The sequence below is a fragment of the Psammomys obesus genome, unplaced genomic scaffold (genome assembly GCF_907164565.1).
Source record: "Psammomys obesus unplaced genomic scaffold, mPsaObe1.curated_primary_1811, whole genome shotgun sequence".
Classification (NCBI taxonomy): domain Eukaryota; kingdom Metazoa; phylum Chordata; class Mammalia; order Rodentia; family Muridae; genus Psammomys; species Psammomys obesus.
The window spans coordinates 11,450,205-11,464,451 of record NW_026596091.1 but is presented as its reverse complement, the minus strand read 5'-3'; the positions used below and the strand labels follow the sequence as shown (position 1 = coordinate 11,464,451).

The window sequence follows — 14,247 nt, the reverse complement described above, 5'->3', positions numbered from 1 at the left end:
ATGATGATGATGATGATGATGATGATGATGATGATGATGATGATGATACCCTATCTGAGAAGAAAGCTGAAGGAGAATTCTAAAGTTCCACGCTGGGGCATGAGCCTGGGTTGCCTACGGCGGAAAACTTCTACCTCTGGTCGCCAAACAGGAGCGCTGACCCACACCGGGATTCAAATGAGGTATCAGTCAGGCAGCTGCAGCATTACAGATTACACTCCATGACACAGGCTGCTCCCCCAATGTGCAGTAAGGTCCAGGGATACATCCCTTATTATACTTTGTTCAAAATCCCATTAAGAAAGTACACTGCAGGGCTGGCACCAAATACCTAATTATCCAAGCCAGCTTCACTAAGGCTATCCTATTTGCAGGCCTCATTTTATAAACAAATGTGATTTTTGTACAGACTTTTTGTCAACTTTTTCAGCCGATCTGCAAGCATTACCTCCTGACATGTCGGTAAATATTTTCACATCGATGGCAGTAAAGGCTGCCATGTGGGTTAAGGCAATTCTGACAGCAATGCCGTGTGGATAACATGATACTCATGCCATGGATTAAGACTCAGGCTCAAACAGGCCAAGGTCACACTATTACGTGGAAAGGCTGCAAGGGGAGCCTAATTTGATCATTCTAAGTCTCTGCTTCCAACCAATAGGCCCAATTTACCACCCATCTCAAGAGCAGTGACCCAGAAACCTGGTTGTAAGCCCTGGTGACTGCTGGATAGTGGAAGTCTGTGTGTTTTGTTTTCTTCTTGGGCCTTTGCTGTGTTTTCCTAGCAAAGCACACAGGAGGCAGAGAAAGGTAAGCGCCATAAGCTCAAGGCCAGCCTGGTCTACAAAGGAGGTTCCAGGCCAGCCGGGGCTACACAACAAACAAACCACACACACACACACACACACACACACACACACACAAAGTCCTAACTGCCGGTACCTCAGAAATACTATTTCAAGATGAGGCCTTTGAAGGGATAAACGAGGATAGTTCTTAATCCAATGTGAAGGTATCCATAAAAGAAGGAGAAATTTAGACATAGAGAAGAAAGATGATGGAAAGACATGGAGGTGGGAGGATGGGCGGCAGAGATCTCAGGAGCGAGGTCCCGTGGTTCTCACGGAGTCTTGCTGACCTCATGGCCTCTGACTTCCAGCTGCGATGTTCTGCTAAAATGCATCTAGCAAGTTAGTAGACTAGGTTAAGACAACATGGTTTTACTCTCACATAGCTTACACAATATTATTTAACATGCGCCTTGTATATTCCGTAGGGTCAACATGTCTGAAAAGTGACAGGATTACGAATCACTTACCTCCTCCCCACACACCTTTTCATAGTACTGAGGTATTCACGCAAGAAAAAGGTCAGCCATATACGAGAGTTGTGACAGTTCGCCATTCTTCATCTTTCTCCAGTCATGCTTTTCACACTGCTCTGAAGAACATCCTGCCACTGTTCAGTCAAGAGCAAGGAGCACTGCCTGGAGGAGTACAGCACACAGGAGGAGGCAGGGCAGGAAGTTGAAGGCCATCCTGGGCTACACACTGAGATCCTTCTCAAAGGAAAAACAGGTCTGTCTTGGGGAGTAGTGTTACAAGGAGGAATTATAAAAGCATTATGTTAATTTAAAAAAAAAGCAACATGGTTGGGAAGGCAACTGTATTTCTGCATTCTAGAAAAGTTGAACTGTTAAGGTCAAAGGTCAGGTCAATGGCTGCCAGGGGCTAGGGCAGCTGAAAAAAGACTGTCAAAAGGTGCGTTTTGGAGGTGTTGGAAAATATGCTGTATCCTAACTGGATGACTCTGCCTTTATTAGAATTCATAAACACTTACAACGGGACATTTACTTCTGTGAGTTACGTTGCAATAAGTAAGATGCTGACATCGATTTTTATATATTTTAAAGGGGGTAGAGAAGCTAAAGTCTTGACTAGACCTGAAAAGTACCCCTTGGCACACCCAGAACAACTATGTTATATTTGCTTTTAGGCAAAATTAAAATACACATATTTGAGCTAAATACTGTCCAATACCTTGGCACACAATCTCCACTTATAAAAACAAAAACCGTTAAAGATATCAAAAACAGTTTAAAAAAATCACTGCTTAAGTACAAGCAGTTGGGGAAGATATTCAAGAAAAAGGCAGAGTGGCAGGAAGGCCCAGGGAATAAGATGCTTGCCACCAAGCCTGACGCTCTGCTTTTGATCCCTGGGCCCATAGGGCAGAGAAAGAGTCGTGCACTGACTTCCATACATCGCACCCTTGCCCAAAATAATTGATGCTATAATTCTAAAAAATCCACAAGAACAGACAGCAAGGCTGAAGACCTTTTTCTTCTGCTCCTCCCTTGTTCCTCCGAGGTATGTTCTCCAGAGATGCTCTCCCCTATGGCTAAAAACCTCAGAAGCAACTTCCCCATTCTCCTTTAGAACTGCCTTGCACACACTCTGCTTCCCTTTTCCTCTGTATAGTGATGTAAACTTAAAAGGGGGAGGACAGTAAAAGTGGGGAAAGTTACAAAGAACAATGTTGAAAAAGAGCAGTTTCAAGAGATACCATCTATGTGAAAAACAGTATAATACAAACACAGTTCATTGTTTATTAACCTGTCTGATGTCCGCTGTACAAAGATACAGAACAACTTGAGGAGACCTGGGAGGAGGTAGGGAAGGAGACCACGCCCACACAGCTGCACCTGGGGCCATTACTGATCAGCGGCTGATGCAAACAAGGAAAGAGATTGGTGGAGGTTCAAACAGGAGATAGGAGACACAGGGATCTTATTTTTATTAAATATCCACCCTCCCAACCTCCCACACATCTGAAGGATTTAGTTATCATGAAAAATCTGTCAACGCACTATTTAATGGAAACCATTGGGTTGACAATTTGATATGCTCCTTGTCAGATTCTGATCACCATCCTTCCTCTGTACAGTATGCTGTTTCTGCTGGGCCATTTCATTACCTTAGAATCCTAGAATCTGATGTCAGTGCATTTACATCCACAGGGCATTAACTTCAAACTTAAATTAAATTCCACAAGCAAAGCAATCATAAACACCAGAAAATTAAAATCCATTGAGAGTTTAATAAGTTAGCTTCCCTATTAAAAAAAAAAAAAAGTCAGGCTTATCTTTGGCCGTTGTGTAAATAAACTAAGAAGCAATTACTTAAGAGTAGCGTCTACTGATAAAAATGTCTGAGATTTCTGAAATGCCCCAAGTATGAGAAAACAAAATAGTTTTTGTATTCAGAGGTAGTTGCTTCATCTTTCAACTCTGTCTTATTGCTTATCAACCTGTTGTTATCAAAATCATTCCAAACACTTGAATTATTTTTAAATGGGCAACTTACGGAAAGCCACGAGGTCACGTCATCTATCCTCATTTGTTTTTTCTCTCACAGATTTAGTCAGCCTCCTCAACAGTGGGATTAGGCACTCTCACCCACCTAGACAGCCCAGCTGGGCATTTGCAGGTGCTAGAGAGCATGGGAAAACCTCTGAGCTGTTCCTGGGATCACCAGAAGGAAGGAGGGAAGGCTCTTGCTGTAACTCTGGAACCCACAAACTTAGTAACCACCCGTTTAGGGAGGCCCCTTACCTGCCCAGCACACTAGGAAGGCTTTGGTTGGCTTTATACAGCAAATACTACATGGTGATTTGTAAGGGGGCTTTCCCAAAGCCCAGCACCTTTCCCAAATGAAAGCACGAACAATAAAAACAGGCCCCCCACCCTGAATACACTCCTGGGCCGGGTTAGGAAATGTCAACGCTAGTTTTCTGGGCAAAGACAACAGTTTCAACCTGTCTCTGTATCAGACACAGAGATAAAGGTAGGCAGACAGCCAAAGATGATCACATGTACATTGAATAACCCCTACTGCAGTTACACTGAGGCAGGTGTAGGGGAATGGAAAAAAAGAGCATGGTAAGAAATGGCATATTGCCTCTAGATCTGAAATCTTGTAATGCCTTCAGACGCCAAATAAACCAGTTATGAATGTGAAATGGCCTCACAGGCTCATGTTTGGACACTTGGTCACCAGCTGGTGGCACTGTTTTGGGAGGGGTTAGTACCTAGTGGGAAGCGGGTCACTGGGAGGCATCTCCATTTCCGATAGCCTAAGCTCTCTGCTTCCTGGTTTATGACCAAGACAAGCTGCTGCCGTATGCTTCTGCCACAGACCAAGCTGCTCTTGCTGCCATGCCTGCCCTCTCAAACCATGAGCTACAATTAAGTCTTACTCCTTTAAACTGCTTCTATCAGGTTTGCTCCACATGGGAGGCTGGGTCTTATGTAGCCCTGGTTGAACTGAAACTTGTTATATGGACCAGGTTGGCTTCAAATTGACAGTAACTCTCCTGCCTCCAATGCGGGGATTACAGTACTGTGCTCTATTACCTGGCCTGATCAAGTATTTTGCCATAGCAACGAGAAAACCATCACACTTGGTGAGAAGCCATTTTTGTTTCATCACCTGTGTGTTTGTAGGTCTCAAGGCTTTGTTGTTTCTTCTCCCTGTGGGCTCCAGGGGAGGTTCCTGGAGTTGAATTCAGGTTGTCAGACTTGCACAGCAAGAACTTTTAGCCACTGAGGCATCTGTCCTGCCTAAAAGGACACACACACACACACACACACACACACACACACACACACTCCTTTTCTATCCTCGCCCCCATTTTTTTGGCCTCTCACTGTTGTAAATGATATTGGAATCATGCCTGCCTGAAAATTTCTAAATGTATGTGCTAGAATTCTCAAAATGCTCATTTCAGCTCCTCTGAGAGGAGGTGGGAGGATGAAGATCCAGAATAACCACATCAAAATTACAACCAGCAGAGTTCATTAGTTTTGAAACTCACAGAAAAGGTTAAAAAAAAAAAAGAAGAAGATAAAATAATAAAGTTCAGTCCATATGGGAAGCAGTGTATTTTTAAAAACAGGTAACTATGCAAAAAAAAAAAAAAAAAAAAAAAGTGCTGTAACTTGTGAAAAGCAGCCAAGTGATTTTACCTGGTTCCAAAATCCAAATGCAGGAAAACAGAAACCATAAAGCAGATGAGGAGAACATGAGCTGGGCTTGTAAGGAGCAAAGGCAATTCTAAGAAGGGCACAGACCTCCAGGCCTAAGGACTTCCACATGTCTGCCTGGCAAAGCCTGCTACTATTACCCAGTGTTTTCTCTATGCTAGCTCTATCTCCTCCCATCCACACACAGAACATGAAGCATCATGAATAGCAGGATTCTAAGACAGTCTCCCAAGACATGGCCCTCCCCACCCTAGATTCTAGCAAGACTTGAGAGCAGGACGAGACTTTACTCCTGTGCTTAGGCTATCTTCTATGGCCAAGGAATTCACCAAACATAATTAAGGGTCCTGATCAGTTGACTTTAATCAAAGTGTAGTATGTGTTGGGCCTGTCCCTATAAGGTGAGCTCAAAAGTCAGATCTGGCGGTTAAGAGAGACAAAGGAACGGAGACTGTAGGTCTTGAAGAAGTGAGCTGCCAAGCTGTGAAAGGTGAAGGTGGCAGGGAGTGGTGGACAGTCTCTGCTTGTTGTCCTACGGTTAGCTGTAAGAAACATCATTCTGTAAGCGACCAGAGAGCTTGCAACAGGACCTGTGCAGACCCTTGAGACTTCGGTCCTTGCTGACACTTCAATTTCAGGCTGATGAAACTCTTAGTGCTTGTGGTACACCTGGACTTGGAGCCGGGAAACCACGAAACAATGAGCAGGCTTTGTTCTGAAGATGCTCATTTGCAATTGTTACACAGTAAGAGAAACCAATATAATAACCAGGAGTGACAAGCTGCATTTGTACCATGACTTCTTTAATAGATAAAAGACTCCTGCAAATCTATTCAGAAGATGAGTGTGTACATGGCCAGAATAGAAACACAGGGGGCTCAGGAACAAACAAATGTTTGCTCGGAATCTATGAAATCACAGTCTACCTAGTGCCATCTAGTTCTGTGAGCCTTAACTATCAGGAGAATCTGGCTGAGGGGCTCAGAGAGGGTGTCACTAACTGTGCCAGCAACTTCTTGTATACATTCCACAAAGTTCAAAACTTTCACGTGTGGCCCACCTCATCTGCATCAGGAAAACATGGATTAAATGAAAATGAGCTACCAGCATTATCAGCAGGATCCAAATCTCCGAGAAAACCTTGCATCCAGAGATGTGAGCCGAACGAAGCTCGTTAATTCATTCCTGGTGGGTCCACAAACCTGTGGCACACTTCTAGCTCCTGGTGTTCTACACAGCAAAGGTGTGTGGTGATATCACAGGCTACAAAGCAGGTGCCCTTTGTCTCAGACCGCTTTCAGGGACGTAGCTCCTAGCAAATGATTTTACACATTGCCAAAGGAAGTACATGCAAGTTGCTGGCATAGCGAATCACCAAAGGCCGGAAGCGATATGGTCCTTCGATACAGAGAAGGTTAACCTTATCTTGGGATATGCACACACTGACATACATCCCTTGCAGCAATGGAGCCAAGGCTGGTTCTTCTGCACTGAGATGGACTGAGAGCAGAACATGCCTTCTCAGCCTTTCCAGTCCAGCTTGCTGCAACCCAGCACACCACTGGTACTCATTCATTCAACATTCACAAAGTCTCATCCACGTTCCAGACTCCAAGCCCAGGGGGAGAGGACATGGCCATGTCCCTAGACAATACGGGATGGGTGTCCACAAGCATGGTGGAGCCAGCTGTCCACTGTGAGAGGGATCAGGTCGAGTGCTAGACTGAGCGAAGGACTGAAGTCATTTGAGAGAATCTGGGTACCGGGTGAAGAAGCTGGGATTCTGTGCTTATACACTGAGAAGACACTACAGATACACATTATTATAGTCTGAGTTTCTGATGTTCCCTCACAGTTAAACAAATGCTTGGCATCCTAGGTGATTGGGCTATTTGGAAACATTCTGGATTGTTGAAGATCAGTGGTCCTCAACCTTCCTAATGCTGTGACCCTTTATTCCAGTTCTTCATGTTGTGGTGATCCCTCAACCATAAAATTATTTTTGTTGCTACTTCACAACTGTAATTTTGCTACTGCTAGGAATTGTAATGTAGAGATCTGTGTTTTTCCATGGTCTTAGATGACCCTGGGGTGAGTGGGCCGAGGACCACTGCTTTAGGAGGACAGGTCTAGCTGGAGGCATTAAGTCACTGGGACTGCGTTCTGAGAGGTCGTCTCTTGTCCCTAGCATTTCTTCTGTTTTCGTTTTTTTGTTCACCACCAAGTGAGTACTTGCCACGTATTCCTATCGCCAGGATGTTCTGCCTCAACATGAACCCAGAATCAATGGAACCAAAGACTACAGACTGGAACTTCCCAAGCCAAGCAAAATCAGCCTTCCCTTTGCTTACGCGGTTAATGCTGGGTGTCTTAGCATGGGGACGAAACACCCAACACAAACACTTACTGTAAAGACACACACAGTTGGAGAAGCTCCTAACCTCAGGTCATCTCTGCTTGCGTTGGACGTGTGTTAAGGTGTTTCTGCCTGAGTTCCTGTAGGAGGATGAGTCAGCCAGAGCATGCCCCTTCGCTAACACTCATGAAAACACTGGGACAACACAAGGTCCTCCTAGAGGAAGCCACCTCATCAGGGAGAGTCAAGGGAGCCCCAAGAGACCTTCTCCTCGTCAAGAGGAACAAGTGTGAGTCCCTTGCCCCAGCACCTGGCTGTGCTCACCGAGCTGCGGCCCTCGGCTGGTGCTGTGCTTTGCAGTTAGACCCAGAGATGAAGGCGACTGTTGTATTTCTTTGGTCTCCTCAGAGTCCCCTGTTGCTGGGCTCACAAGGCCTTTGCCTGATGCCAAAACAATCATCAGCTCATACTGAATGGGCCTCAGATTGTCAGATAAATGAAGATCCATGCCAACCAGTGATTCAGTCTCAAACAGAGGCCACCTGTTCCAATTAGTGAGATTAAAATAGCACAGTGCTGACTATCTCAAGTCAAGTTTGGGCCCTCATGACAATCATAATAGATTCAAAAAGCAGACAGAGGGACTGCGGACCCCACACACAATTGCAAACAATGAAGTTAAATATGTTAGGTCCTACAGCGTGGTTTTCAGTTAAGGTATGGTTTTTGGACAACACTCCTCTCAGGGGCTGCAGCTGCAGGCACCACTCAACTGTTTCACTTCCAAGTCAACACACACAGTGTAATTACGTTCAGCCTTAATTCACACAACTCAGACTTTCCCCTGCCCCACAATCCGGGTGTGTGCTCTCAACATCCTAAAGATCTGTGTCTTCTAGGAGTTCTGCTCTGTAGCAGAAGCTCTGCCACCGCCTGCCTCAGTTTCCCTCAGGTCAGCAAAAGACTAAACATAATGTAGACGCACACGGCCCGAGCGGGCACAACTTATTCCTAACCTCCTTCAAGGATTCCCACCTGGGCAGGCTGCCATCCACCTACCACAGCGGACATATGTTCATTCCAAACAACATCTGTGTTAAGTTAGAGCAAATGGTCTACACTTTACTTGGTACCCAAAGGATCTGAGGTGTGTTACACAAAACATGCGTGTGGAAATTTCTTAACAATTGTGGTTTGATGTATGTTTTTTTTCAACTTCCAGAAAGTATGAAAGAGATTTGCAGGCCATAGAAACCAAACTTGGGATGCTGACGCCTCACCCCACGTCCACAGAGGTAACTCTCCAACCACAGGGCATTTGGGCTCCCTCCAGATAACCCCAGGGTAAGCTGAAACAGTGTCAGCAGAAAAGTGTCCTGAATGAACATAGCTCAGCCTCAGCAACCTGGAACAGGCTCGTGACACTCACGGTAGCTCACAGAGAAGGAAACTGATCTCACGGAGCTTTTGCTAAGAGAGTGCCCAGTAGCTTGTGCAACTACTACTAAAAGAGAAATGAGAACAGTTATTTGGGTATGCTTTCATAAAGCATACTGTAAAGTAAAGAAAATCTTATTGGACTATTGACAGTCTGTATACGTAATACAAACAAATGTGCACACAAACACAGGATCAAAACAAGGCCAGAGGAGAAAAAGAAAACAGAGAAGCAAATTAAAAGGACCATCTAGTATCTTGCTCCACCCCACTGAGATTTGGATTTGAGTTTCTTATTGGGCAAAGGTTGGGAAAATGCATTTCTAGGCATCCTCTAGGCAGTGTGTCCATTTCAGGAGGAGACTGAGAGTTGGGGACAACCAGCTGCACTAAGAAGAGTATTTTCCTTGATAATTCTGACTTCCTTCAGGCGGCCGATGGCAAAAGGATTAAATAACAGGGTCAGGGTGAGGAGGTTTCTCTCTTCAAGCCTCAACCCAATTCAGCTGATCCAGCCCAGGAAAAAGGCAGGGTGGAGACACCCCCCCACAGCACAATCACCCACCATTTGCTCATCACTCACTCTGGGACTGCAGGCCTCAAGTTCAGACGGCACCCAGCTGGCACAGTCCTGTCGATATTTTTAAAATGAACTTAAGTTTTAAAGAGTGAGATGATTTAGAAATATTAAGTAAATAATAGCGCAGGTGGCACCGAGCTGTGTGTGGGCAGTACGGGAGGGACCGAGGCCTGGGAAACTCTGTGGTAGACCACGAATGACTCAACAGACACGGTGCCTGTTAAAGTTACCCAACACCACTTCCGGTAGCTGCTCACACAGCTGGTAGGTAGAGCAGACACTCAAGTGGACACTCCCAGCCATCCCTCTGTCCCTCAAAGCTGGGAATCTGCTGGGAGAGTGAGGTCACAGACAATGAACACGTAGCTGTATGTTTAAGAAGTGTACCTCTGAGTTTGTGGGGAAGGGGGAGGCTGAGGAGCTGTGCTGGGAGGTGGCTTGGGGACTTGGAGAAGAGAAAGTGAGTGAGAACTACATCTGACATACAGGCTTTGAGGTACAGCCAGGCGTAGCATTTAGGTAGAAATGCCTGACACAGCGCAAAGAGAAGCCACGCTTTACTCCAGGTTAGCGTCAAGTCGGTGTACATGGCAAAAGTAGCAGAGGTTCTCCTCTAGAAGAAGGGGGGCCAGCACCGCATGTGACATCTCTCAGCAGGCCATTAGATGCTCTGTCTCCACGCCCTGCAATGGAGCAGGCGATCCATTCCCCAGCCGAGAACCAGAGGGAGGTTTTGACTTAAGGTTTAAGACTTGGCTGAAAAAAAAAAGTAAGATGCAGGTTGAATGTTCTTAATCAAATGCTCAAAATAGTCCAACTTCTTAATTTTGAATACCAACACGATGAGACAAGTAGAAAATGCCACACCTGAGCATTTATGTGACGAACCATGGTGGAAACACAGGCACACAAAACATGATGTAAAATGATCTTCGGGGTAGGCATACAGGTATATGTGAAACCTAAATGAAGTTCAAGTTTAGACTTGGGTGCCAAACGCAAGGCATTTTATGATGCATTCACAAATATCCCAGACTCCCAAGAAAATCCAAAATGCGAACCACTTCCGGTCTGAAGCAACACAGGTACCGGACATGCAATCTGTACACTGAAAACAGGAGGTGCTGGAAGATTCTCTGGATGGGAGGCTCACAGAACCGAACGCTTCAGAGGCGACGGCAGCCGGGTGGGAGGGAGCTCAGGCTGAATGCCCGCACAATGCATGGGGCACTGAACAGCTTGTGCATCTGTGTGTCATTCCCCACTTCCTGTCCCAGCTGGCTTGCGCATCTGTGTATCATTCCCCGTTTCCTGTCCCAGCTGGCGAAAGGCCAGGATGAGGATGAGCTCACTTCACAAAACTTTATACTGAAAACACAAAGATGCCGAAAGAGGCCCCGAGGAAGAGGTTTTTAAGTGGCAAGAATCCAATGTAGCCACGTGGCTTTGTACATTTGCTGTGCCTTCTCTGCTACCTCCCCCACAAACCTGCAAATAAACTCAGAAGGATACGGGTCTAACACTTCAGTCACTCCAATACATGCTATTACCTAGACAAGCCCCACGATTTTACATCCATTCAAGCAATTCTTCACTGAAAAGAATCAGTGTGTGATGGTGGCAGGGGTATGTGCTCATTGTGGGCGTGTGGGGGTGTGGGCGTGTGCATTTTTCAGAGAACAGAGAAAGACATTAGGTGGCTCTCCCTATCACTCTCCACCTTATGCTTTTCTTTGATTTTAAAATTATGTTGCTTTGTATTTATTTGGAAGAGGGCATGCGTGTGCCCCAGCAATCTATGAAGGTCAGAAGACAGCTTGTGGGATGTGGTTCTCTCCTTTCACTCTGTGGGTGTCCGGGACTGAACTCAGGTCATCAGGCTTGGCAGCAAGCATCTTTACCCATCGAACCATTGAATTTTGGCATTCTAAGCCATGCCCAGCTTTTACACGGGCTATTAACCTGAATTAAACCCATGTCCTTTTGTTTTCACATCAAGTGTTCTTACCTAGTGAGCTACCTCCCAAGTTCCTCCACCAAAAATAATTTTGTGTTCATTCTCCCTAGTTTAATTAAGGTAATCTTCCTGCAGAATTTAGCAATTAACTTGATAGGGCCTGAGTTCAAGCCCCAACAGTACATAGTGCAATTTAAAATATATACTTGATTTAAAATGCATATTTGACATATATTTGTTTTAAATACACATACACATTTTTAAAGCAATTGTCTTTTAAGGGATTCCCTGTTAAGACAATAGATGGGAAATGGTGAGTCCTAATCAGTCTGTGTTAGTTACATAATTTTACTGGTTATAGTTTGAATGATATACTTTTCTATTTCTGCAAATGGAATGGTCTAAATCCCCTTCCAGGGTCTGGGGCTGTGTGGGTCAATGACAGAGTACATGTTTAGCAAAGGCCCTAGATTTGATCCCCAGTACCAAAATGTATATATACATATGTATGTGTGTACATATATGTGTGTATATATATGTATGTATGTATGTGTGTGATATATGTAGGGGTGTGTGTGTGTGTGTCTATGTATTCTCTTCAGGCTCTAAGGTGGTGAGTCCTAGAGTCTAAACTCCCAGCCCTGCACCATATGAGGAATATGGATGATCTGTCCAGTAGCAGAAAGGACCCATAAAGAATCTAGTGTGGCTACTGGCTTACTATTTTCTCAGTTCATCTAAATTGCTCTCCATGAAGCTCTTCAAACACCCTCAGAGCCAAGGCATGAAAGGACCCACGTTGAATGCAATGCATTTCTGGAAACCAGGTCTGGCCTCTTCAGAGAACATGAAGCGCCATGGACCAAACCAGAGGCCTCCACATGAAGGCAGAACCTGAAGCGGCCGTCGCTGCACTTCCGCAGGTGTTTTCCCCCGGGCGTTCATGGTCACCTCGCAGGGGTTGGACCCAAGGCTGCTGATGCATGTTGCATCATCTCATGTGTGCAACAGTAAGCACCCTGACAGCTGCTTTAGAAAGCTAATTTGGGTCAGATGCCCAAGGAACTACTGGAGGTCCAGCCAAGATGGAGACTCCAGAGCCAGCAGCCTGAACCACTTTCGAGTGCTTCCCCTGAGTGTCGTGAGGGAAACATGAAAGGCAGGTGACTTGTTCCAAAGGATTTCCCAGAAGACTGCCTGCTGACCAACCATGTGGCACAAAATAGCAGTGAACATTCTTCCTAGTCAGGAAAGATTTGTAGGCATCTTCTGGACTCAGCCCTCAGAGGAGCAACCACCTTTACCATGCTCGCCAGTGGCCTACCCTCTAAAGACCAAACATCAGCCTAAAAGATAGTTTCCTAGTTTTAAAAAAAAATTGTTCATTTATTTGGTAGGGGGGTGCTTTGCCTGTGTGTCTGTTTGTATACTGCGTGTGCGCAGTGCCCTTGGGAGCCAGAAGAGGGCCTAATCCTTGGGTACTAGATTTACAGATAGTTGTGAACCACCACACGGTTACTGGAACTCAAACCAGGGTCCTCTGGAAGAGCACGCAGAGCTTTCAACTTCTGAGCCATCTCTCCAGTCCTGCTCTAATTATCTTAAACCCGAGACCTTCCTTAAGACCTTCTAAAACTCCTCCAAACTCCTCAACAGAATTCTTATGCTGGGCATTATAAAAAAGGTCCACAAATTATCATTCCATATCATTCATTCAAAAGTTTACTTGGAATATAGAACTAGGCACAGAAGGCTAGAAAGGAGTACGTTATCAGAATCTAGAACGCTCAAGTAAGGGGGTGCTCAAAGGAGCCATACACATCTCTCTCCCAAAGCAGCCAAATGGTTTATCAAGATGAGGCTGCTTAACATGCTTATTCGGTTTATCAGGACGGAGCAGCTCTCCAGAACTCACCCCAGGGAGCAGCAGGGAAGTGGTTAAGCTTAAGCTCCAGTTAGAGGATTAGGGGAGCTTGGACTTGAAGCCTTCGTTAGTTCTGGTGTCTATGAGGCAATTGGTTTGCACTGGCTGTTGTTATTACATGCTTTCCACTCGTGTTCTTTTTGCCTCACTGAAGAAAAGTGCTCAACAAGGACCCTGCTTCCCTCCACTTCGCAGCCCTTGCACGTCCATGCAGCGGCAAGATGATGCACAAGTCATGTATCCTGATGTTCCTTTTTAGAAGGAATGAGATGTCCTAATTCTGATTCACAGCACAGTGATTCACAGTTCTCTCGTCCTTTTCTCTCACCACCCCCTCCACTGAAAACACAAAAACACAATTAAGAAACAGCGAGGCTAAAAACACTGCAGACTCTCCTGGCGATGTGGGTAATTTTCATCTAGGACTCCAGGTTTTGGCTCTGGGAATTCAGGAAGTGTTGAAAGGAAAACATATTTTGAGATCCAACTTGGTAGCAGCTGTCTTGCTGCTCTACAGCGGATGTGACAGGCATGTGTGAGCTGCTGGTGGTGGTTGGCAAGTCATTCTTCTGTGAAGGCAGAGCCAGTGAGCCTGCGCAAGGCATAGCTCAAGAAACACGCGTACGGTCAACCTGCCCCTCCTAACGTAAACATATTCTTTTGTTTTGCTGAGAAGAGTTTCTCTGTGCAACCCAGGCTGTCCTGGACTCTTTTTATAGACCAGGCAGGCCTGGAACTCACAGTGATCCACCTGCCTCCATCTACCTGTGAGTGCCGGGATTAAAGGCCTATGTCACCACACCTTTAAAAACAAACATAAACAAATTCTGACTTGAGACACTCACCATTACTCAGCCTCTTTGCTGAAGTCCAGAATAAAACAAAGCACTGATTAAAACAGTCCTCAGAAACCACTCAGTGTGCCACATCCCTGGGTCAGGGGCACCTA

General features: G+C 45.4%; 1 protein-coding gene across 3 annotated transcripts in view; it reads right to left on the bottom strand.

Annotated features, from left to right (window-relative positions):
- Window positions 1-14,247, bottom strand: part of Tmcc3 (transmembrane and coiled-coil domain family 3) — a 251,773-nt gene that overhangs the window by 49,085 nt on the left and 188,441 nt on the right. The window lies entirely within an intron of this gene.